The sequence below is a fragment of the Acomys minous genome (genome assembly GCF_964271855.1).
Source record: "Acomys minous genome assembly, chromosome: 5".
Classification (NCBI taxonomy): Eukaryota; Metazoa; Chordata; class Mammalia; order Rodentia; family Muridae; genus Acomys; species Acomys minous.
The window spans coordinates 76639708-76664173 of record NC_140494.1 but is presented as its reverse complement, the minus strand read 5'-3'; the positions used below and the strand labels follow the sequence as shown (position 1 = coordinate 76664173).

General features: G+C 44.9%; 1 protein-coding gene across 2 annotated transcripts in view; it reads right to left on the bottom strand.

The window, feature by feature from the left end:
* MAML2 (mastermind like transcriptional coactivator 2) overlaps window positions 1-24466 on the bottom strand; it is a 321954-nt gene that overhangs the window by 125666 nt on the left and 171822 nt on the right. Inside the window, exon 1 of one of the 2 annotated variants that reach the window (XM_084783551.1) lies at window positions 2555-3455. The exons of the other annotated variant lie outside the window; for it this stretch is intronic. The gene's annotated coding sequence lies outside the window, so the exon portion shown is untranslated. Of the gene's footprint in view, window positions 1-2554; window positions 3456-24466 lie in introns of those variants that run through there. 2 annotated transcript variants of the gene reach the window in all.

The following is a 24466-nucleotide window of genomic DNA, read 5'->3' as shown; positions in this document are numbered from 1 at the left end:
TAAGCTCACCAGGGGTCACAATTCAGACACAACTGTTGTTGTTCTGTGGGCCACTGATTCCTGCCCTAGCCAAGATTCAAACAATTATCCCTTCCTGTCCCTACACTCCCAGCATTCCTGTGTTGGACACTGAGCTAGCATCGGGAGACAGGACCGTCCCTGTCCTTGGTTGGAAGGAGGATTATATAAACCAGTAATTATGCCAGAGTGGACTCCACACAGAAGAATCACCCCAGAAGAGTGAAAGAACATCCAGTCTTGGCTTTGTCTCCTAGGGAGCCAACTCCAGGATTCTCATCTGTAAAATGCTGATAATAACGTACACTTTACTCCTCAAATATGGTTGAGCTGTTTTAAATGTTTACTGCTTCACCTTGGGGTAAAACACTCAAGATGCGAACAATCTCCCAGAAACAAGGACTCCATTTCACTAATCATTGTTGTCCAAACTCAAAAAGGAGGGAGGGAAAGAGGACGAGGGAGAGGGAGAGAGAGTGCACATGTGTGTGCACACACTGGCAGAAGGACATGAGATGAAAAAGGGGGAAATGTCACCGATCATAGAGTGTCATGTAGCTCCAGGAATCCCGTGCAAGATCCCTCCATGTTTACTAGAAGTCACTAAAGTATCAAGTTCAGATGCAGTTTTCTCAGAAACCCTTAATTTTGGGCTTCTTCCTCTCCTCTAGTTCTGAAAAGAACAGGTGGTGTGGGCATTAGCGGCACCTAGCCCTTCGGCTCACCTTCACTTGAGTACCATCCCTTATTTTATTAATGCCCCTTAATAAGGCCTTCTGCGTGAGGCCATCCAGCTCCCACTTAGGAAGAGATGACCTCACTAACTTTTCAGAAGGGGAATAAGTGGGTTGCCCTTAAATGACCCTAAAAGTTTATTGTTCATACAGATTTCTAGGCAAACAGTCAGGGGAGACACAGGAGCAGAGCCAGGCCGTGGCAGATGTCATGGCTATTCAAGTGAATGCCCCTCATCTAGTTTATGGTGACCATTAGGTGGTCTGCAACTACACTGTGGAGAGCCTGTGTGAAAACCATCCTACTATCTCCCGATCTGCCTCTTGGGCACTCGTAGGGTAAGGGACATGGGGCAGATGGCAACTCTGGCGTGATGGGTGGCTGTGCCTGAAGGAAAGTTTTGACCATAACTAGATCCATGCATCCACTTTCCAGGTCATGTGTGCAGGTTGGGAGAAGATGTGATGCTACAGAGTCTGTGCAAGGCTGTCACTCACAGTAAAGGATCTTAAATGCATAAATGCATGGATGGTCTCTGACTGGTCTCTAGCCAAGAGCATTTTGAGTTATTTATGATCCCTCAATAGCTCTTGGCATGTTATTAACAGTGAAAGTTGAGACAGTGTGTTACAGCACAGACACAGTCCCTGTCCTTAAGATCTGAGGGTCTCAGTGTGGTTTGATTCAATGTGTAAGCAATGGCAGCAGAGAGTCATCACCCCCAATGCTTTAGGAGGCAGCCGCACCTGTTGATTAGGAAGAACTTCCCAGGGAAGACACCATTCCATTGGAACCTGAAGGACTCCAATATGAGAGTTGAGATGAAAAGTAGACCAAGGTGAAGGGTGGAAACCAGAAAACTCATGAAGGAGTACAGGCACTGGGCATATGCGAGGACCAGTGAGATGAGATCACAGGGCATGCCATTCCTACACCACAGGATGAGGTTGGCAGAGAGAGGACCAGACCCAAATGCCAGGTAGACGTTTCACGGATGCTGGGAGCTGCTGAGAAGCAACTGAGCTTGGCAAGGCTTTGTGAGGGTGACAGCACCCCACCCTAGCAGAAAATGGATCGAAGAATAAGGATGGAGCAATATGGCCAGCCAGTCATGGTGAGCTTGATAACTATAAGCCACCACACAGTGCCGTGTCCTAGTCTCCTGCCCACTCAGTGTTCCCATCTGCAAAGCAGGGAATTATGAGCATGTTTATTAGCTCTTCCATGAAGTTGGCCCTGACAGGCACAAAGTGTTGGTAGGCAAAATTGTCTAGATGGTGGCCCATGGTTTCTCTTTACATGTTTATAGTGGAAAGATGAGGTTTGAGGTTTTATTTTTTGTTGTTGTTGTTCATTTCTTTTGTTTGTTTTTTTAGCAGCGCAGAGAAAATCATGCTAACGGGTCAGCCTGTACATTAAGGCCAGAGGTTTGTCTCCCTGCCAGCTGCCATTTCAATGACTGCCCTGTAAACAGAAAGTCTTTTCTGTAGACTGAAGCAGTCAGTACTGTTGGGCTACTTACTATAGGGGACTGATAAACTGGCCTTGTTTTCACTTGGGTTTTGCATGGCACATTCAGAGCTGAGAAGGAAAGTTGCCATAGTTACCTGTGTGAACTGTTAAACACAGCAATCGCTGCTAAAATCTCTCTATCAAGGTCAACTAGACATTTCCAACCACTGCCAAACAATCTGCTGCCCAGTGAAAGTTAATGAAATTACTAAAAGAAGTTGAAAATAAGGTTAATGTGGACATACTTTGGACATATTTATGTAACCAGCCATTTGCAAGTGGATCTTACCCGCTGGAAACTCCTCAGGATAATAAGGCATCTGGAGGGAAAGTTTAAAGTAACAACACATTTGGAGTTTGGCACCGACCACTGCCTTCAAATCCAGCCCATCATTAACAGCTTCTGTGGAGTGCTGGTCCTCCTCCAGGGGCTGTAAAAGCAGACCAAGCCTTCCTCAATATAAACTTCCTTTTTCGGTCAGCTGTTCTCGCGGACTTCCCATCGTAGGGGCCCCGTGTTTCCATTGGCAGTGCTGATCTTGAGAGCAGTGTGGGCCACTCGCATTAAAAGCAGCCCAAGAAGAGGAAGAAGACAGACTTCGTCACATGGCATCGCCCTTAGCTCAGTGCTTGTGAAACCATTAGGCACACACAGGTCACCTGGAGGTCCGCTTGACCCAGCGACTTTGACTCAGCAGGTGTGGGGTGACGCTAGTGTCTGATTGTACAGACCTTCCCATGAGCTTTCCAAACAGCTGGTTCACAGACCATGTCCTGAGCTGCCAGGCCCCGGCTTACCCCCATGTGTGTCTGCTGGAATCTCTGTGTTCACACCACTCGTCCTTGTGCTTGGTGCACAAGTGACCTCTGTCATTCAATCGTGTACTGTCGCGTCTTGGGAAGGCACTTTCCCTCCCCCCTCTCAGGCCCACCAGCGTGTAGCACAAGGACTTCCTCAGTGTCTTTTTGAAGACCCATACTTGCATTTTATAGTGACCACACTGAACAAACGACAGATCAGCAAACAAGAGAATAGGTGACACTTGGAGTTAGTGAAGCATTGCATCCCATGGCGAAACTGCATCGCTCTTTGGCCCATAAAAACTGCTGGACACATCTTGTTGAATGAATTAACTTAAAGCAACACAGCATATGCTGCAGCTTCCAACGTTCTCCTGATAGAACATTCAGCGAATACTTTAAGATTCTAGAAACACTTAATTGCTTTGAAAATCATACTTACTGTAAATCTGAAATCAGCCAAACTCTTGTCCAAATATTATGACCTCCCAATTTTACTTATCTGTAAATTAATCTATACTTATTATGTCTATACAAGTTCCATTTGACATGGCTGATTACTTGATAACATATACATTTTATCACTGTATTTCAGTGAATGGCAGGTGCCTACTAAGGCAGCCAGGACTGTCTTTATTCCCTCTTACTGCGAGGGGTAAATAAGATGTGGTTACTATGGAAAGTCGTAAATATTACTGACTGCTGGTTCCTTGTTTGACATTCAGGTAATAGGAGACTCAACAGCAAACATTCTATTTGTTGAATTTTAGACCTCTGCAGACATTAGATCCAGAGCTCACTAGTCAAATGGCTATGGGCATTTATACAATGACAAATATTGCTGTGAAAACTTATATACTTTATCACATCTTTACATCTGTGTCTATAAGTTAATTTGTATCACCATATTTTTAAGAGGAAAGGATGGAGATTTAGTGATGTTCGTTTTCTTAACTACTGGCTTGCAAAGGTGAGTTCTTTTTCTATTTACTTTATTTTTAAAACTGTGATAAGGACTTTATGTATTTTCATGCTTGGAACAAGAATATATTTGAAAAGCAGGAGATACCACAACGTGCGTAATTAAAGGGCAGCTCTGCTTATAATTGCGGGAGCTTGTTTCCCTTTAAAAATTGGCTTGCTTTTTAAAATAACTCTGGAGGAGTGACTCTTCCGGTTCTCTGCTGAGCTCTTAATTTATGACTGTGTTAAGCACCCCTAGACCAGAGCAGCCATGCTTTCAGCATCGTGGCTGCCTTTGTCTGGTGCCCACGGCTGAGGCTGGGGAGCCACATATAACTTGGGCTTTCTGACACCATTGCTTTAATGGGATTAGTGTTTTTATGGCCTCTTCTGCCACAGTGCCTTTGAAAATCAACCCACCTGTGATTTCTTGGCTATCTGTGTTTTCTAGACAGACCTTCATGTATCTCAGGCTGGCCCGGGCCTGCCTATCTATCTATCTATCTATCTATCTATCTATCTATCTATCTATCTATCTATCTATCTATGTATGTATGTAGTGGAAGATGAACTTGAACTTTGTATCGCCTTGTTTCTACCCGCCCCCCCAGTATAGAATTAAAGGTGTGTGTTACCACGCTCAAGTTATAGGGTGCTGGAGAGCAAATCCAGGGCTTTCTGCGTACAGAGTAAGCACTTTACCAACTGGTCCTCTTGGCTAGATATATCCTGTTGGATCTACCTGAAACCTAGTGGCCCCAGTAGGGTCAGGCAATGCAAAGCTTAAGAGGTTGTTTTGTTTTATTTTGCTTTGTTTTGTTTTGCTTTGCTTTGCTTTGTTTGTTTGTTTGTTTGTTTGTTTCCAGAACAAGCTCTGGCTGAACTCACTATGTAGACCAGGTTGGCCTCAAACTCACAGAGAGTGGCCTGCCTCTGCCCCCCACCCCCAAGTGCTAGGATTAAAGGCGTGCTTCATCATGCCCTGGCTTGCTTAAGAGGTTTTGTGTTGCTCTTTACCTATCTTTCCTTCTTTGAACCTCAGAACAGGGGGACCATTTAACCATAACAGCAACAGCCACACGTTGTCCACGTTACACTAAGGAGAACCACAGACTCTGAGTCTGGTCACAGTAATTTTAATAGATTTAATAGGTTGCCTGAATTATAACTGAACTAGATTTGGGTACCTCACCTTATAAAATGAGAACCTGTGTAGGACCAAGGTGTTGCTGAGCTCACTCATATGTGGCATTTAACTACACCTCAGAGTCAGTTTTCTGACCTCGCAGGAAGGAATCGGGACTTACAGACAGATGCACCTTTTAAAGAAACCCACGCCATATATACCTACACTTGAGTAAGGCAAGCCAAGCCTTTCTTTTCCTTGCCGTCAGATCCTTCCTCCTTTTTCCCTTGCAGAATGAGCCCTGTAATTGCTTTGATTCGGCACTTCCTTCTGACATATACAGTGAAATGTGTATGTGCAATGCACACACGCTTACATACACATGAGTCAGCTAACAACTGACAAGAAATTAAATATTTAAAGATGTTGCTGGTCCTGTAGCTCTCACAGACGTCTAGTTAGCATCTCATATTGGAAGAAACTCCCTGATTAGCTCATTCCTCCCCTCCCCTACTGCACTCCTGTGTATTTACATAAGGGCTTTAAGCTCACAGCACTTTTTCCAGATTTCACATGCAAAGCTGGGGGAAAGCAGACCTTAGTCAATTTTCAAATGTAAGGGTCCATAGGATACTTCTGGAATGGTAAGTGTTTATTTAGCTTCCACATAATGTAGGGATTTGATTTTCTTCTGTCAGAGGACACAACTCATTTCCTCCCGATAACGGGCACATTTAAAAAATGGGAGAGAGTCCACTTTCTGCTTCGTTTCCTGTAAATAACTTTAGACTTACTTCAAAGCTGACCTTTCACTCAGATCAAAATTCGTGTTGCTAAGGGGCTTGCCTAGGGGCAGCATGATCAGTGGGGTGGGCATAAAATAACTGTATCGTGTTTTAGTTACTGTGCCCTGGACACCTTTGAGGGTCTATAATTTCTGGGGATGCCCTGGCAGGCTGAGTGAAGTGTCTGCCAAAACCCACATCCAACTGGTACCCCCTGTTGTTTTTTTCCACTGCTGTTTTGGGGAAGCTCAGCTACAGTTCCAGTCCAGTATTGTCAATTTTCCATGAGTTCAGGCAGGCCACAGCGTAGATCTCAAACACACAGAAAAGTCTACATGGAAACTGGCTTCCAAGGAGAGGAGATTTACATCTACTTAATATCATAGAAAATCATACAAGTTAAGTATAAAGTGCAAGCTACTGAATTGTAAAATGAAAGCAAGCTAGCCCTATTTACTGGAGACAGAATTAAAATTGCATCGCCCTTGCTTGGTTGCTTGAGGGATCAGGAGCCTTTGAAAATAGACACTATTCTTCTTGGCCATTGCTTAAAATTCTGATTCTCAACACTGAAATTTCCTACTATCTCTTAACATGCCTGGACCCAAAAAAAGCACCTCCAAATGTTTTAGGAAAGGCTTCAGGGACAATTAATTCTCTTCTCTTCTCAGCAAAGCTTTGGATAAAGGCCTAAGTTTACGTTAGTCTGTGTTTTGAGAACTATAAGACATAGTAACCGGGAGCCAGAAAAAATTCCTTTATACAGGCTTTGGAATTCTTTTGTTTCTTGCTTCTCAGGTAAAAGAGGATTAACAAGTATTGTGTTGTTTGTAGACTCATTGGGCATTCAGGCTCCATGTTAATGTACTGTGAATACATGTAGTGTGTGCCCACATATGTGCATGTATGTGTATGCATGTAAGCATGTGCGTGTGCACATGTGCATGTGCCTGTTAGTTTGGGGTGGTTGGTGGAGAGAGAGAGAAGAGACTGAAGAAGGGCAGGGGGAATGGGATGTGTGGACATCTGTGTGGTGCTAATCGCTTGGATAAAGAATATTATTATAGACAATTTATAAAATCTCAAGGCTGGCAAGATGGCTCATCAGCTAAGAACACCTGGGCCCCATCCCAGCACCCACATGACTGCTTAGAACTGCCTGCAACTCCAGTTCTAGGGGACCCAATGCTCTCTTCTGGCCTCTGAGTGTAACACACGCATGCGGTGCACATACCGACATACAGCCGTTCACACGCACACATAAAACAAAACAAACAAACGTTTAAAGAACCAAGTTAATCAATGCATTCGTCTTTCCTATTTGACAGACATCTATTTTGATACTCATATCAGAAGTCTCTTCCCATGAAATTAATACCCTCTTTCCCCCGCTTAGCTTCCAAGAGTCCAATTCATCAAGAATAATGCCTTTATGACCCACACAGGCTGCTTGTTTTATGACATCTTATTTTAAATGGAGTGGTTAGGAAACGGCTATGGCAACTGAGGCCCAACCTGGAAATAAGCCCTCCATACGTCTATGCTAATAAAACAATGGAGTCTTCCTTCTCTGTGACGTCAGAGCCCTTTCTATAGTCAAACCGGGCACATTCTAAGTGGTAAAGTGAAGCAAAGGATGAAGAAAAAGATTCAGTCTGTATCCTGTTGAATACCAGAGATATCCGTGTTTCCCAACTCCATGGAAATTTGCACCTTTGTCAACCTGTCCAAGCGCTGATTCTCACACAGCCAAATTAGCGTCCATGCATTGGATCCTGTTGTGGATCCTGATGGAAGGCTGTGGCCAAGGAAGTTATTTATGAGGCCCGTAAAAGGGGGCACACAACGGCTGCTCTTTATCTGTGTTCCACCAGGCTGCTCAGGGAATTTATGAGAAAATCCATCACAGAATGCTCAGCTCTTAATGGCTGCTAATGGGAGATGTGATTACTCTCCTCCTGGGCTTCCTACCCTAAGTGGGCAGCCAGCATCCAGGAGAAGATGAGGTCAGGGGACTACTAAAGACTGTGAGCTAGATGACCCGCCAGAGTCTGTGTTCATAACATACACTCACTTGGAAACACATGAGTCAACTGGACCGCAGTCCAAGAAAGACTTCAGAAGAGTTTTCTGGCTAAAGACCAGCAAGCTGTGTGAACCCCTCAACCATGAATCTACCTAAAATGTTTTAGTATGATGTATTTATTAATTTTATGTGCCCATGTACCTGAGTATCTATGTGTGTGCACTGTTTGCATGCCTGTGTCCTCAGAGGTGGGCCTGGAAGGGTAAGTGGTTGGGAGCTATGAGTGTAGATGCTGGGAACTGACCTCGAACCTTCTGCAGCAGCAGAAAGTACTCTTAACTGCTGGGCTATCTTTCCAGCTACCAGAGCCTTACTCCTATTTTAGTGCTCCATCTGTCTAACCTTTACCTTTACATAGGCCTGCTCTCAAAAACCATCAACTAGAAAGAATACGATTCTCCACCACAACAATGTCCCTAAGCAATAGCGGTCACAACACACTCTAAAAGTTCCTTCCGTCTTTGAACAATGGGACAATCAGTTACACCATTTTATTTGGTGTCTTCCCCTAGTCTTGAAAACAGTTCTTTAAAAAGATGTGCAACTTTCAGAATCGAGGACGGCCCTTGATGTTTAGTTTCTTGCAAGAGACATATTCCAAACCCATGTGCTAATAATCAAACTGTCCTTCATGTACCAACTAGCTACCTTTCTGTTGCTTTGATAAAATGCTCTCACTCAGAGCATCTTAGGGGAAAGATGCCCACTTAAGCCTACAGTTTATAGCACGCTGCTGCTGCAGGAAGTCAAGGCAGGAACTTGAAGCAGGCATGCTTGCTATTTCACACAGTACTACCTCCGAACAAGGAACTTATTCACAACTAAAGAAACACAGCAGGAACCATGACGGAAGTTTGCAAGCTTGCTGGAAGACCAGTTTACCTCAGGTAGCTTTCTTGTACAGCTCAGGACAAATTGCTTGGTTATGGCATTGCACACTGTGAGCTAGGCCCTCCTACATAAGCCAATAGCGAAGACAACCCCCCACAGATGCATCTACAGCCTAAATGTTTCTCTCACATACTTTATACACATGGTTCTCAACCTGTGGGCCATGACCCCTTTGGGGCCTAATGACCTTTCCACCCATTCACAGAGCTTGAATATTACATATTTTGCATATCTGATATTTACGTTATAATTCATAACAGTTGAAAAATTGCAGTTATGAAGGAGAAACAAAAGAATTTTATGGTTAGAGGGCAACACAACTGTATTAAATGGCTGCAGCATTAGGAAGGCTGAGAACAACTGCTCCAGGCTGTGACAGTTAAAACTAAAAAGACAAAAAGAAAAAAAAAAGATGTCACTATATTTATGGTGGGTTTGCCTTCATCTTAGGGAATTCAAGTCAAAGCCTCAAAATGTACCCATGGGCTAACATGATGCAGACAGTGCTACCCATGGGCTAACATGATGCAGACAGTGCTACCCAGGGGTTCTTTCCCGGCTGATTCTCATTGTGTCAAGTAGACAATTAAAGCTAACCTTCATAATCAATAAAATAAAATAAAATAAAACTAAAAAGACACCAGTCAAGGACAGTACATGCAGTAAACTTTGACCCCTACCCAGATCTAGCCAATGGACAGGACATTCTCCACAGTTGAGTGGAGAGTGGGGTCTGACTTTCACACAAACTCTAGTGCCCTGTATTTGACCACATCCCCTGGATGGGGAGGCCTGGTGGCACTCAGAGGAAGGATAGCAGGTTACCAAGAAGGGACTTGATACCCTATGAGCAAATACAGGAGGAGGAACTCCCCCTCAGTCACAGACATAGAGGAGGGGAATAGGGTGAAAGCAGGAGGGAGGGAGGAACGGGAGGATGCAAGGGATGGGATAACATTTGAGATGTAATATGAATAAATTAATGAAAACTATATATAAAAACTAAAAAGACAATATGGGCATTTGTTGTTAAGTGACATAACTTGGTACAGATGTCATATTTACTAGACCACATGTGTTTATAATTCATCTAACAATTATCCCTCCTGTAGATACTGGACTCAAGCATTTCCTTTCTCTTGGTGTATAAGGGAGATTAAAAACAAAAACAAAAACAAAAACAAAACAAAACAAAAACCTTTCCAACCACATTACACTTTGTCAAGAATAGCGAGACTTTTGATTCATACCTAATTTTTCCCTGATAGCTCTTCCTTTTATCACCACATAGTCACTTATTGCTTTATTTATATTAGAAGGTGACACAAAAGATTGACTTTTCCCACAGCCGCACCAGATGACGGCAGAGGCTAACATGGTAGCAATTGCTCATGCAGAAGCAAACACGAGAGGCCTTTGAAATTCTCATCTCCAGTGCTTATTCCCACTCTTAACACCCACATCTACTCCACGACGCAATAAAGGCCTGGCTGTGTGGGCAGGTAATGCCTGCAGAATTCTATAATTTCAAAACGAAACCCCATTGAGCTAAGGAAGCTGTAGAAAGCTAGGAAAACTTACTGACAAACCTTGGGAACAGTAAGTTCCTGGGCCTCGGTCAGCTGCTCTGAGGCCTTCCATGGGTGATGCTTCACTGTCTTCATGGGCTTAATTGCTTCCTGATCCCATGGATGACGTCACCCCCATTCATTTCCTTTGGTTTTGTTACAAGTGCCCACACTGGCATGGCTTATCTGGGGGCTCCACTAGATGCCTGGTAAATAAAGAGCCAGGATGGAGAGAAGACAAGTGACAGTCTGCCTGTTCATGACACTTAATTTCCATACTCTTGAGTTGGGCTAACTTAAAAAACATTCAGTGTGTATCGGTGTTTCGCCTGCACCATGTCTATGTGAGGGTGTCCAATCCCTTAGAATTAGGCTTAGAGACAGTTGTGAGCTGCCATGTGCACACTGGGAACTGAACTTGGGTCCTCTGGAAGAGCAGTCAGTGTTCTTAGCCATGGGGCCATCTCTCCAGCCCATTCTCACTTCTGATGAGGAGCAGGCTGATGCGAATCTAAGCCATTAGCAGAGAGGCAGCAGCAGACGAGAATTTGGGTTTTCCTTGGTTTTTCTTACTTTCTGTTTTTCAATTTTTAAAAATTCTAATTAGTTAATTATTCATTAATTTGAGGCCAACTTTCATTTACTATGTATCCCATCTGGCCCCAAATCTGCAACCCTCCTGTGGCCCGCTACAGGAGCTACAGCCATTGTGTTTCCTCTCTGGTGGCCGAGCACTTTCACTGCCTGGGTTCCATGTATGGTCACACACTGAGTCCATAACCTGTGCACACAGTGACAGTCAGGACTGGTCTAACCTGTGGGCTGAAGAGGCCAAAGCAACTTGTCTGGCTCCATCAAGTCCGTGAAAGGCCACTCGAGGGATAATGATTGCGTGACACGCTGTTTAGGATGTCTGACTCAGAAGTAGTACTTACAGATGCGACAGATGAAAATACAGGGTGCCCAGCAAACTTTGAATTCTAGAGAAATGAATCATGGACTATTGGCCCAGTTTTGCCATGCTATTGATGATTTGAATTTTTATGGCTAGTTACTCAAGAACTGAAGCTAATGCTAGTATGTGTGAATATGGGGTAATAGCAACAACATTATCATTTGGTGGATACTTAGTTTTGGGCTAAACCATAATGTTTTAAAAACACAAATAGATACCGTGAAGGATTTGGGACATTTATGCCCTAACACCACCACCACCACCACCACCACCAAATCTTCATTATTTCTAAGGTATTCAAGTATAATGATGTGCCACAGTTTTGTTTGATAATCCTGCTGGGAGTCTAAATATCAAAGCACAAGGCTGGGGTAGGTTTCTTTGGAAGTGACCTCTGAGCCGCAAAGGACCCATAAGATAATTCAGAGGGAACGGCTTGTTCTAATGTCATTTCTGTTGTTGTGATAAAATGCTTGGACAACAAGCAGTTCATTGTTTCTAAGAAGTCACAGAGTCAGGAGCTTAAGATAGCTGGTCACATCACATTCAGTCAAGGAGCAGAGAGATGAGTGCACGTATGCTCGCTCGCTCGCTTGCTTGCTTGCTCACTTGATTGCTTGTGCACCACTCAAATGGCTCCATTCTAATCTAGTTCAAGGCCCTCTGCCTAGGGAGTGGTGCTGCCCACACAGAGATGGGTCTTCTCACGTCAGTTTATTCAGTCAAGCCCACCCCCCTCAGACATGTGCATGACCAAGTCAATGCATGCAATTCTTCCTTGAGACTCCTCTCAAATGATTCTAGGTTGTGTTGAGTTGAAAATGCTAACCATTATATATGAAATTCTCCTAGATAATGTCTTTCGTAATTAATATATTTATTTTATGTGTATCTATGCTGTTTTGTCTGTCTGTCTCTGTCTGTGGATCACAAATGTGCCTAGTGCCTGTAGATGCCAAAAGAAGACATGGATTTCTTGGGACTGGAGTTACCGATGGCTGTGACTGGCCACATGGTTGCTTGGCAAGAGCAAAACCTGGTCCTTGGCAAGAGCAACATGTGCTTTTAACCGCTGAGCCATCTCTCCAGCCCCCTCCCCTAGAGAAGTTCTAGTTCCCCTGGGTGAAATCTGAGGTGTCTGGAGTGTCCACAAGTATGGTGAGACATTGGGGAAGTCTTGGTTTGTGACAGTCATCTCCATGCTCTGCTGCCTGCTTGCCCATTTGTTGGTCATGACTGTCCACCTCTTGCTCCAGCGTTGGTGGAAAACCACCCTGAGAAGACACTGGGTTGAGCCTGAGTGTCAGGGAGCGGTCGGACCTTAGAGGCCCCAGGTTCAAGCGCTGCTCTACTCCAGCCTCGGGTATGCCTCATCACTTTGCTGGTGTTACAAAGCAGAAGTATGCCTTCCCTTTTAGAGCCCTTTCAGAACAAAGCAGGAACCGCAACTGTCAAAGACTTGCAGGGCCACTCTTCTCCACGTCCTAGGCCAGAGAAGCCCAGTCAGGGCAGAGGCCACTCCCTTTGGAGCATCTCTAGGTCAGGTTTTGTGCACATTTCTCTTCCTCTGGTCAGAGTAGCCTCAAAATAATAGGTTTTGAATAAGAAAACAACTATTTTTTTTCTGTTTAATTTTAATAATAGGGTATTTCGAGTTTGTCTAATGAAAGCCAGACACTGATGACCTAATGTAATCAAACACTAGTTTTTATGCAGAAAGAAATAATAAAATAACGCAGGGCCTTGTCTACGCAGAACTCATAAATGATGGCAGCTAAGGGGTTGGGGGCGGCAGGAATAGCAATAACCTTTTAAAACATTAATTTAAACTTTTATTGGAATGCAAAGGGTCCCTCATGTTTGAAAGCAGGCATTGTCGCTCTCTTTCATTTCAATAGAACCATGGCATGAATACAACTCAGCAGGGTGTGTGTTTTCTAAAGTCGGGCCATTAGCAGAGTGTTCACCGCCATTTGCCAAGAAGCCTTTATTTGGCAAAGTTTAAAACTGCTGACAAATGGGATTCTTCCTGTAGCCAGATAATATGGTTCAGCTAAATATGCCTAATTGCAAAAACCTTACAGGGCAATCAGGAAGAGAAGACTTGGATGGTCAGTCCTCCAACAAGGAACAGAAACACATGTCAGGCCTTGGTCAGCTCACTCTTACCAAGCGTCATTGCGGGTTTTAGGTTCTAGAGACTGCGAGACTATGTATCACAATGACATATGGCCTTCTCCAGAGCCTGAAGGGAGTTTTCATTTTTATCTGGAGGAGTCTGAGAGCCAGGCATTGCCTCTATACTTGGTCCGCAGGTTTCTGTGAGCGTCAGTAACTTGTCTTCACTGTTCTAATGTGACCTTGTTCAAAGACAAAGAAAACCAGGAAGGTTGCCACTCAAAACTCTAGTAGTTGAGAGATGAGGCAGTCACTTAGTTGGTGCATTGCTGTCTCTGAAAGAGTAAGGATCTGAGTTTGGATCCCCAGTGCCCATGTAAAAAGCCTGGTGTGGCAGTGTGTGCCTCTAACCTTAGAGCTAAAGAGTCGGGCCCAGGAAGAGCCCAGGTACAGGGAGAGATCTTGCCTCAAGACACTTGATTTAACATGCACAGGTGTACACACACACACACACACACACACACACACACACACACACACACACACACACACACTCCAATTGCTATTTCCTTGTATACATTTTGTGTTTTTCAGACTCAAAGAATGAGTACAGAGATCACTTTCAAATTGGGGAGGAGACTAACATTTAGTCACAGTCTCCAGATCCCTGCTGCTCCTCTGAGAACCTCTCCTCTATGGAACTACATTTCTGGGGATGGGGTGGGCCAGGGGTGGGGGTGGTTTGTTCTGTGAGTATTGCTGTCTAATTACAGCTGTGGAAACAGGAGCCTTGTTTGGAATGTGACAGTTTTCTGCTACCGTGTTAACCAATTTTACTTCATACACCTAAATGCAGTGTCCGAAGATGTTAGGACACCTGTAGTGAGTAGCATCCTCGACTTCTTGTGAGGGAGGGCTGGCCGAGAGTGGAGGAAAGAGACAGTGGCTGAAATGAGGGACTCTTGAGGCCCCAGTCACTTCAGGACTGTGTGAAAACGTATTGGGCTGCCAGTCTCAACGCTACAGTCTCTTAATGGGCTGGTGAAGGAACCGGACTCAGGGAGTGTGCTGCCATGTGGGTGCCGAGGAACATCAGGGAGGGACCCAAATTACGCCCAACAATTGTTCAAACCCAGAGACAAAGCCTCATAATATCAAGTAGGACACAGTGTCCACAGCGAGGGAACGGGAGCACAGCGAATGTCGCATGAGTCCTCCAGAGGGTCAGGGACAATGAATGAGAGAGGGGGTGGGTGGGTTCTGGACAGTAAGTAGTAAGACTTGAGTTTTCCAGTCTGCGATTTGTATAGGAATGAATAAAGGCAGTTCCATAGATGTAAGGTCCTAAACCTTTCCATAGTCCTGCAGATATTGGTCTGATAAGGTCTCAAGTGTCTCTGGGCCTGGGAGTGTAACTTAGTAATAGGTCACTTACCCAGCATGCATAAAGTCTTGGGCTCTCACATGGCCGCACACACCTCATCTTGAGTGCCCCCAAGGACCCATGTGTTAGAAGTTTGGGCTCCAATTATTGGGAGGTGATAGAACCCAGGGGATATTTTTTTTCCGCTTCTGAGGGGAGATGTCCTTAGAGGGAACTGCGCCATTCCAGGCTCCTTCTCTGTCTCCTTTGTTTCTGTGAAACCGGGAGGTGCACAGCCTTGCATCTAGTACCACCCAGGTGCCACCAGCATTCCCACCACAAGACTGAACGTCTCCATCTAGACAAAACAATCTCAAACCTTTTTTTCTTAATAAAAAGTAGGCTAGTTCAGTTACTTGTTATAGTAATGGAAAACTGACTAACACAGTCCTACTCCCTTCCATATACTTGGCTTTAGGAGAAGGGGCATAGTGCTTATTAGCTGATGCGTAGGCGCATCCATTGGGAATGGTCAGCAGAGAGTAACAGACGGTTCTCAGTTAAGTTCAGATGATCCCAATTGCTGCTTCCCCACAAGTTTGCAAAAGAAATTATGTATATGTCAGCCAGTGCTTTGAATATGAAATTTCCCTCAAGGCTCGGGTATTTGAACACTTGCTCTCCAGCTGGTGTTGCTGTTTGGGAAGGCTGTAGACTCAGAGAAGGAGGGGCTTCTTTGGAAGAAACGGGTCATAGGGGGAAGGCCCTTGTAACTCAGCCCCAGCTCCTCTTCACTTCTGCTTTCTGAATGCATACGCATCATGGCCAGGCAACCTCTTGCTTCTGCCACTGCAGCTCTGCTGCCAGCGGCCCTGTCTTTCCTGCCATTTTGGACTGTCTCCTGGAACTGTAAGCCAACCCCATCTCCCTTGAGTTGCTTTTGTCCCGGATATTTATTGCAACAACAAAAAAGTAACTGTGGTCTAAAGGTTGCCTTGGCTCATCCCACTCTCCGTCAAATCTGTGGAATGTGTGTGTCTTTCCCCTAACGTGTATGGTGGCGCATGCCTCTAACCCCAGTACCATGGAGGCAAAGCCAGCCTGTTTTACAGAATGAGACCCTATCTCAAAAACCAAGAAAAACAAAGACCAAAAAGGAGCCCATCGTCCCTCCCCCACCCCTCATTTTTTTCTTCTAGAGAAAGATGTGGGAAAGCAGAGCATAATGCAGAGTGAAGGCTGCCCTGGTCGACTTTCAGTACAAGGCATTCTTTTAATTCCGTCACTTCTCAGTGCTCCACCAGCCATATTAATAACAGCGCTTGACATTCTTGTGGCATTTGATACAAACGAGTTTCAAGAGATCTCAACAATTACTCCCTCCCTGGATCCTTAAAGCAGGACTGAGAATTGGGGAAATGGTTGTTATTACCCTTAATTTCAGCATGCTATACAGAAGGTTGGAGATGACTTGGCCTGTCCAGGGCCAGGACACGAATCCAGCTTTGGCCGGAACAAGGCCCTGTTTCCTGTTTTGTCCCTGGGGACGTTGAGTGAGACCAGGAGCAGTCAAGCAACTACCATCTCACTGCTAAGCCCTGCCCCAACTTGAGGACAATGGTCTCATTAATTGCTCAAGCTCTTTGGATGGGAACCAAGTACTAGCCTATCTCTGCAAAAATCTCTCCAGAAACATTTTTCTCTTTTTACTCCTCCCCACTCACATATGGAGATATTGACAGTGACAGGCCAGATGTCATCATGCTGTCTTGTGTGTGTATTTTTTAAGGGGAAAAAGATGAGAAACATACGATAAGGCTGGGAATATTCAACTGCCTGGCACAGCGGCGGGAACACTTGTCTAAAAGTCAGGGCATGTGGGCTCTGGTTGTGTCTCTTCCATTTTATTACCTGCATAACCTGTCTTTTGCCACTTTCAATCCTCCAGCACCTAGTCTTTTAGCAAATAAATAGGAGTAGCACGATATAGCCATGATGTGTAAAGGGCTTTTCAAACTGTACATGTTCTCGGAAATGGGAAAGATCATCAATGGAGCAAGCAGCTTGTCACACACTGACATGCTGAGATGCTCCCTAATGACGTAAAAGACATTGTCAGTCCATTCTCTTAACGTCATTGTGAGCAGAAAGGTCTGGATGTGTTAGAGACTGCCTTATTCAAGGCCAGGCATGATAGGAATTCTTCCAGCCTGAAGTCTGAGGCTGGAGGATTGGCACAAATACGGGGATATATTTTCTAGTTTAGCCTGGGCTGCAGAGTGAGACCTGTCTCAAACAAATGCATTCGTTGACTATTCACTTAAGATTTAGTATCAAACTCACGATAGTGTCACGTAGGTTAAACTCACGGTGTCTGACTCATTATAAGTATAAAACTTAAGAACAATAGCAATATTTACATTTACAACCAAAGAAATGAGAGGATCTATATGACAAAACCAACCTTTTAAAGAGTACTTTCTGTCCTAGAAACTGTTCTATAAAATTATTATTCCCTGCAGTCTCAGATCTCAGGATGTCTAGTCACACATTTGTTTTACACAGTAAAGGATAGAATCAGGCTTCACGGGACTGTAATATGAAGAAATAGTTGATGGGATGACTTTTATGTATTTATTTTTACAATTTTTACATTTAACAGGTCTTTCATTCTCTATGCCCAGATTCATAGTGGCCTTAGGAAATGATTCAGGAATGCATTGACACTCCTCCTTCATTCAAGTTTGTAAAAATTGTATTCCTAGTCTCTTTTAAAAATGATTTATTATCCAAAATTATTTATTTTACTTTTAATTATGTGCATACATATATGTCTGTGTGTGCATATGTTATGAGTGCTGTGACCTTTGAGGCCAAAAGAGGGCATCAGATGCCCTGGAGGTGGAGTTACAGAAAGTTTTGAGCCACCCGGGGTGCGTGCTGAGAACCTACTTCAGGGCCTTGGAGAGAGCAGCAAGCGATTGTCACTGCTGAGCCATCTCTCCAGCCCCAAATGGTTTCATTTCAAAAGGAAAATTACAGATATGACTTATGCTCTCCGTAGCTCAAGTAAGAATCTTTTGGGTTCAACTTCTCCATTAGCAGAGACAAAAACAATTTTGTTTATCTTTTCCACATCAGAGAAGTGGGAAAGCCAGGCTAGATTTGGTCTCCTGTTTCTTGGCTTTTGCTTAAACGATTCTTGAGTAAATACTGTACCTAAGTAAACTGGTTGTAAGGGGGGGAAATGAGCTTAAAGATGAAGTAGGTTTTGCACTCTAGTCTCATTGCCAAATCTATCATGCATATGCTCTGAGGGTGTTGTTGGCTAGGAGTGAAATGTGTCTTTGAGGTGCCTTCATCTTATGTCTCAAAGAGAGGATTGCTGTTGCTTCAGGACCCAGGGAAGGGCCTGGTGCACTCCTTCACATCAGCTGCCACTCACAGAAAGCTGTGAAGGGCTCGAAGCACACCGAGATTGTAGAGTAAGATGCTGGGTGTTTATCTCCAGCATTCCAGAGAGAATCATCTTCTCTCCCAAGGCTGCTGCACGTCTGCCTCCCTGGCACAGCCTCGAGGAGTGCACCTCATCTCTCATGCCCAGGCATGTTAAAAAGAACTGTCTTCTGCTCCGTTCTTCCCTGAATATGTAATTATGAAGAACAAATCATGTCCCTGTTACTTTCTTCCTCCGGTCTTTCTGAGCTTGGCCTGCCTGTCTCCTGTGGACATAAAAAAATTGTTCTATTCATTTATATCAGTGATTTTCTTTGGGGGCGGTTCTTACCGGTGAAACAGAGGCACTGGTTTTGCTAGGAATGCAGCTCTGAAATTTTCTAAGAGTAGTTTGGGGCAAAACATCATCTTCTGAAGTAAATGTAGAAAACTCCACAGGGACCTGTTAGCAGGTCACACAGGGCAACAAGGCATCAAAATCTAATGAGAGCCCTTTTTCTGAAGGTCCTGTAGGTGCCAACTCCAACTAGGATTCGGGGGTGTGCGCAAGACTATACTTGAATATTTCTTTCTGTTTAAAAATACGGTTCTCAAGAATACAGGGATCAGATTTGGAATATAAAATTCCCATCTTGTCTGAGAAGTCTTAACAATTCTTAAAACATACACAGGCTACCAGGTAGGAAATGGTGGGAAACTGTGTCTGTGTATGTGTGTCTGTGTGTCTGCCTGCCTGCCTGTCATCTGTCTGTCTGTCTGTCTGTCCGTCTGTCTATCTGTATACGCACATGCAGCTGTGAGACATGAGACAGGATAGATTATCTTATGAAGTGGTTTGGAAAACAAAGGCTGAAAGAGTTGGGACCAAGGCTCAAGTCCACCTACGTTTAAAGAATGGGATTCTCTTCTGAACCAAGAAGAGGAGCACCCAGGCCTCGGGAACACGGAGAGGAAGCGGAGTTTTGGATTTGGATCTCACACTAGGCCTAACCCTCAGAGGAGGGGACCTCAAAGATCTTCCCTTTGGGGGCTTCCTCTCGAATGTTCCCATGGAAGTCCTTGAGTAAGTTCGTCTTGACACTGTGACGTCATCTTGACAATGCTATCACAGATCATCAAAACTGAAAGACAGAGTTTTCCTCCACATGGCTTTTGTGTGCGTCACTTCTCTGAGACCTTTTTTGCGCTTTTCAATCTCTACTGTTCTGTCCTTTTGCTTTGCCTGTCTTTATGTCTGTCCCTTGACCATGCTTTAACTGTCACCTTTATGCAAATAACTCTCAATGCATCCTAGGACTGCCTTCTAAGTTGGTCTGAGTTCTTCATGTGGATCCTATGCTCCTTCCCACTACCACACGCCAAAAGCAACTGAGCCCCTGCCCAAGCCGCTCTCTGTGTTGCCATACCATCAGCAACGAGGAAATAAAAGTCATTCGTACCATAGCAGGTAGTCTTCTCTCTCTGTGGGGACAGTGGAGCCTGAACAATATAAAATAAAATCCTTTCAGGAAGCTCAGAGATAACTCCAGACACCCAGTGATTGGCCCACCATACCTGCTTTAACAGAAGGCCTTAAAGGACGATATGGGAACATATGGAAAGATGCCTAACCCAGATCCGTGCCAGGGTTGGGTGAAGGCACCAGGAGAGATTTCCGGTTAGAGACAGCACTCAGCTTAGGATCTAAGAGTTGCGTGGGTGCTATTTAGTCAGGGGAGGGACAACGGCTTTAATATTTCATGCAGAATCAGCAGCAAGGTGCAAACCAGGAGAGGCAGCGTGGAAACCAAGGATCGGCACCGGATGACTCCAACACAGAGAGTCAGGGTGTGTACATGCTCCCAGCAGCCACACCCAGAGCCTAAGGTCTCAGAATCATCCATAATGGGCCGTGCCTCTCATCCTATACAAGCCATATCAAGCCAGAAAACGTAACTGCCAGATGTTCCTCAGCTCCCCTCTCAGCTGCTATGCAAGTTCAGGCCTGTTACGCACTTGAAAGACCTCTAGGTAACCCTACCTCCCAGTGTCCAGGCTCTCTCCCATTCTCATACTAAATCTCTGGTTACAGTGAATTCTCACAACCTCCATCTTTACTAGCAGGCTGTGAGCCGCTGGGAGATGGGGGTTCTTAGCTCCCTCCCTAAGCCATCTGCAACCCCCAAAGCACACTGCGTTCCAGGCTTGATCCCCAGCATGCAGAGATTTGAGAGGGACTTGAAATATTTACGGGGCAGGGTTACTAGAAGCTTCTCAGGTCACTGAGTGGTAATGCTCCTGAAAGGGGATGATGAGCTCATAACCCTACTTACCCCAAACCTGTTGGGGCACCAATAGTCCAAAGTGATAGACCCAACTGGTCAAAGACGGAAACTTCCAAACTGTGAGCCAAAATGAATCTTTTCTGCTCACAGTTGATTGCTTAAGGCTTTTGTTACAGCATCAGACATCTGATTAACAACAACAACAACAATAACAACAACAATAACAACAACAACAACAACCACCACAAATGGTGCCTGGGAAATGAATGGGCACTTCGCTATTGGTTTTTGTTGTTGTTGTTATTGTTTTGTTTTTGTTTGTTTGTGTTTTTTTTTATCTGCCGATGTAGGAAAGGCCTTTGGGATTGGTTTAAGAGAATAATTTGGAAAAAGTATGGGAAAGCTGATTAGAGTATCCCTACAAAGCTGTCTGTAGAGCCTAACTGGTGGCAATGCTTGGCATAATATAACGCAGGTTTTTGCAGTCATACAGAATGCAAGAGTTATGTGGTTAGGGAAGTTCTTAGCGAGATTTCAAAGGAAGGACTAGCAGACTAGAGAGTGTTTATGGGGTCGAAGTCCCAATAAGAAACCAGTGTCAGGGTGACACTTGGAGCTATGTGAGCTGGGTTGGAGGGCCTTGGGAAGTTATTGATGCCAACAAGAAGAGCTCAGGCATCTTGTGGAGTCAACACACAAACAGCTCTCGTGGGTGGCAACCAGCAAAGGTGAAAGGTGGGTCTGTTCCTGGAGGCCACATTCCTGGAGGCCTCAGTGCACCCCAGATGCAGGGTTAGGGTGTGCTGTCTGCCCTGCTTCCTCATTGTTTTGTGATGCTCGCATTTGGGACACCCTGTAACTGTCCAACCTGGCACTGCTGGACTTAGAGCTTTGAGCAATGTTGGCACAATTAACACTCTGGGGACTCTTGGGAACGGACTGAACACAGTTTGCATAGTGAGACAGACATGAAACCTTGAAGACCAGCACCTGACCTCTATACTTTGGATTGAGTGTGCCCAGGGGTCTGGTGTCAAAGGCCTGGTTGGCATCGCTCAGCACTACGAGAAGACATACTTACTGACAAGTCCACAGGTCCCTGGGAAGTGGTTTTTAAGGACACTATGGGACCCCAACCTTCACTTCCGGGTCACTGTTTCCTGTCCTTCATGGGCTGCTGTAACAGTGTGCTGCCTCTTGCCCGAAGTAACAGGAAACAAAACTCAGATGACTATGAACACAAAGCCTTTTCTCTGTAAGGTGAGCCCAGGTATTTGTTACTGCACCGGAAAGCTGATTGACAGCCACTAACACTGTGCCTGGACTTTACAAGCTGCCTGTAATTTAAATTCAGATGAAAGTCTGAAAACCGTGGTGTTAAAGCCGAGCTTCACTTTTGCCCCATTTGTGCTAAACACAAAACTGCCACTGGCTTTTTGGTGCCCACTGAATAGATACCAAAACGCCCTCATCAACTTGCCATTTTTTTCCAGCCTAACAGGACACTTGCCTCTTTCACAACATGCTTGGCTTTCTGCTTTGCCCTGCCTGGGGGCATTTGTTCCATTTGCCTTTATCTTAGCAATCTGCCAGGCTGACCTGAAATGCTGAAATGTTTCCACCCTCTCTTGGAGAATCTTAAATATTCCCACAACTCCATCTTAGGTGGAGAAAAAAAATGTGTATTGTTATAAGTAATGGGAGAAACTGGGCATAGTGGTACACGGCTCCTAACTTAGACACAGGTGGATCTCTGGGATTTCAAGGCCAGCATGCTCTACCCAGCAAGGTCCAGGCCAGAGCTACGTAGGAAGACTTGTCTATTGGCACCAGATGTATAAAGTGAGGACACGACCACCCCAAGGTATGACTGAGGGCAGGTTGGTATTGTAGATATAAGAGAGACTACAGGCAGCGCACGCGCGTGTGTGTGTGTGTGCGCACACACACACACACACACACACACACACACACACACACACACTCATACATATAGATGTAGACTCTCTCTCTATGTGTATATATGTGCACTTAATATACATTTCCCTGGTAATATCTGACAAAATACTCTCATTGACATTATATGATGAATCTAAAAAAAAAAATCATTTCATCAGAAAAATCCTTCAGCTTCCCGAATGTATATAACAGAAAACCAAACAGTCAGTTCAGCTTTTGTCCAGATGTGTGTGACGGAAGCCTGACAGCCCTACATAGCTCATTGTCACTAAACATGGCAGGTAAACACGTTCTCTCCCCTCTCCCAGCTAAACAGAAGGGAACGTGGAGTCAGCCGTGAACCTGTCCGCTCGCTTCCTCCCAGTGGCACAGACAACGTGTTCCGGCTTCTGATACACGAGCGCACTAACCAGAGCTGTTCTTTATAGAGTCACTTGGTGTAAAACACGGAGGAATCTGATGGGTCCACCGGGGACTTGCAGTGTTTTCAGGCAAGGGAAGCTCATGTTCACAGCGTGCAGACTGGGCCCGGGCAGGGGAGGCGCTCTTCTGGGAGAACTCTGAGGGAGCTTAACAAGGTAGCCACAACATATCAGGGCATTCGAGGCAGCCAGCTCTTAGCGACAAGCCCTCAAGATAAGCAGATAAGCGGCTTGCCTGCCGCCCTCTCTCTCCCTGCTTATCAGAATCTCAGCTTGGACTTAATCAGGGGAAATACATTCTCCTCAGAGACCTAGGATCCGAAGAGGATACCGAGTTCACAGTCATTGACTCATCCATGCAGCCAGGATGCATGGGAGTTTCAGCCACTGATTCTCCCAGCAGGAGACAGCCTTGGAAAACTTCCCTTCAAGTTTAGGCTCTTCTGGATTTTCTGCTTCTGTTTTTTTTCCCCTCACGAGTTCACAACGAGTTTAGAACAACAAGACATCTCTTAGCCTCAGATGGGGTTTCCATCCTGGCCTCTGCTTTCCTTCCCAGTCAGCACATGCTGATGGAGCGCATGTTGTGGAGCATAAGGTCTGTGGATTCAAGCCGCCTGGATTTGAGTCTTCAACTCTACCTCTGGCTAAGTGCATTGCCTGGCACCCTGATAAAGACACACACACCATCATGGTCTTGTCTCTCTCATTCCATGGTCCTGTCTCTCTCACTATATGGTCCTGTCTCTCTGACTATATGGTCTCGTCTCTTACTGGATGGTCTTGTCTCTCTCACTATATGGTCTTCTTTCTCTTATCTGGCACTTGGAGCACTGTGAGTTTCTTAGCACTGCTTCTAATTTTTACAAGTGTTACCCTGAATACTAATAAACTTTTTGGAACCTGATAAAGTTTCTCACCAGAGGCAAGTGAAGTACAAGCTTTGTGTTTTGGTTTCTTCCTTTATAAAAGAAAGCTAAAATTAGTAACCATATTGCTAGATTGCCTGGAGGAATAAGGGGGTAACTCGCTCTTGTAATGTCTAGAACAACGCCTTGCAACAGACTTGAGCTCAGCTTGTCACTTTCTTGACTTTGCACATCTGGCCTTCCCACATTAGCAGAGGCAAAACACAACACAGTGAGCCAATAAGGACTTCCATAAAGCATTACCCAGGGGAAACAGTGAGCCCTAGACCTACAGACCTATGCTCCTCCACCCACACACAACCAGAAGTCCAAAGTCAGTAAGCCTGTGGGGCGGTGTGTGTGGGGGGAGGCCATATAATTTGCATTTCTAACAAGCTTCCATGCACCCCACAGAGAACATAACTGGATGGCTTCCGATCAGGCCTTGGAGTTACAGCCAGAAACATGTGTGATTCCTCGTCAGCACATAGACTTGCTGTCAACATAGTTTTTCATACAAACATCCTCCGCATCCA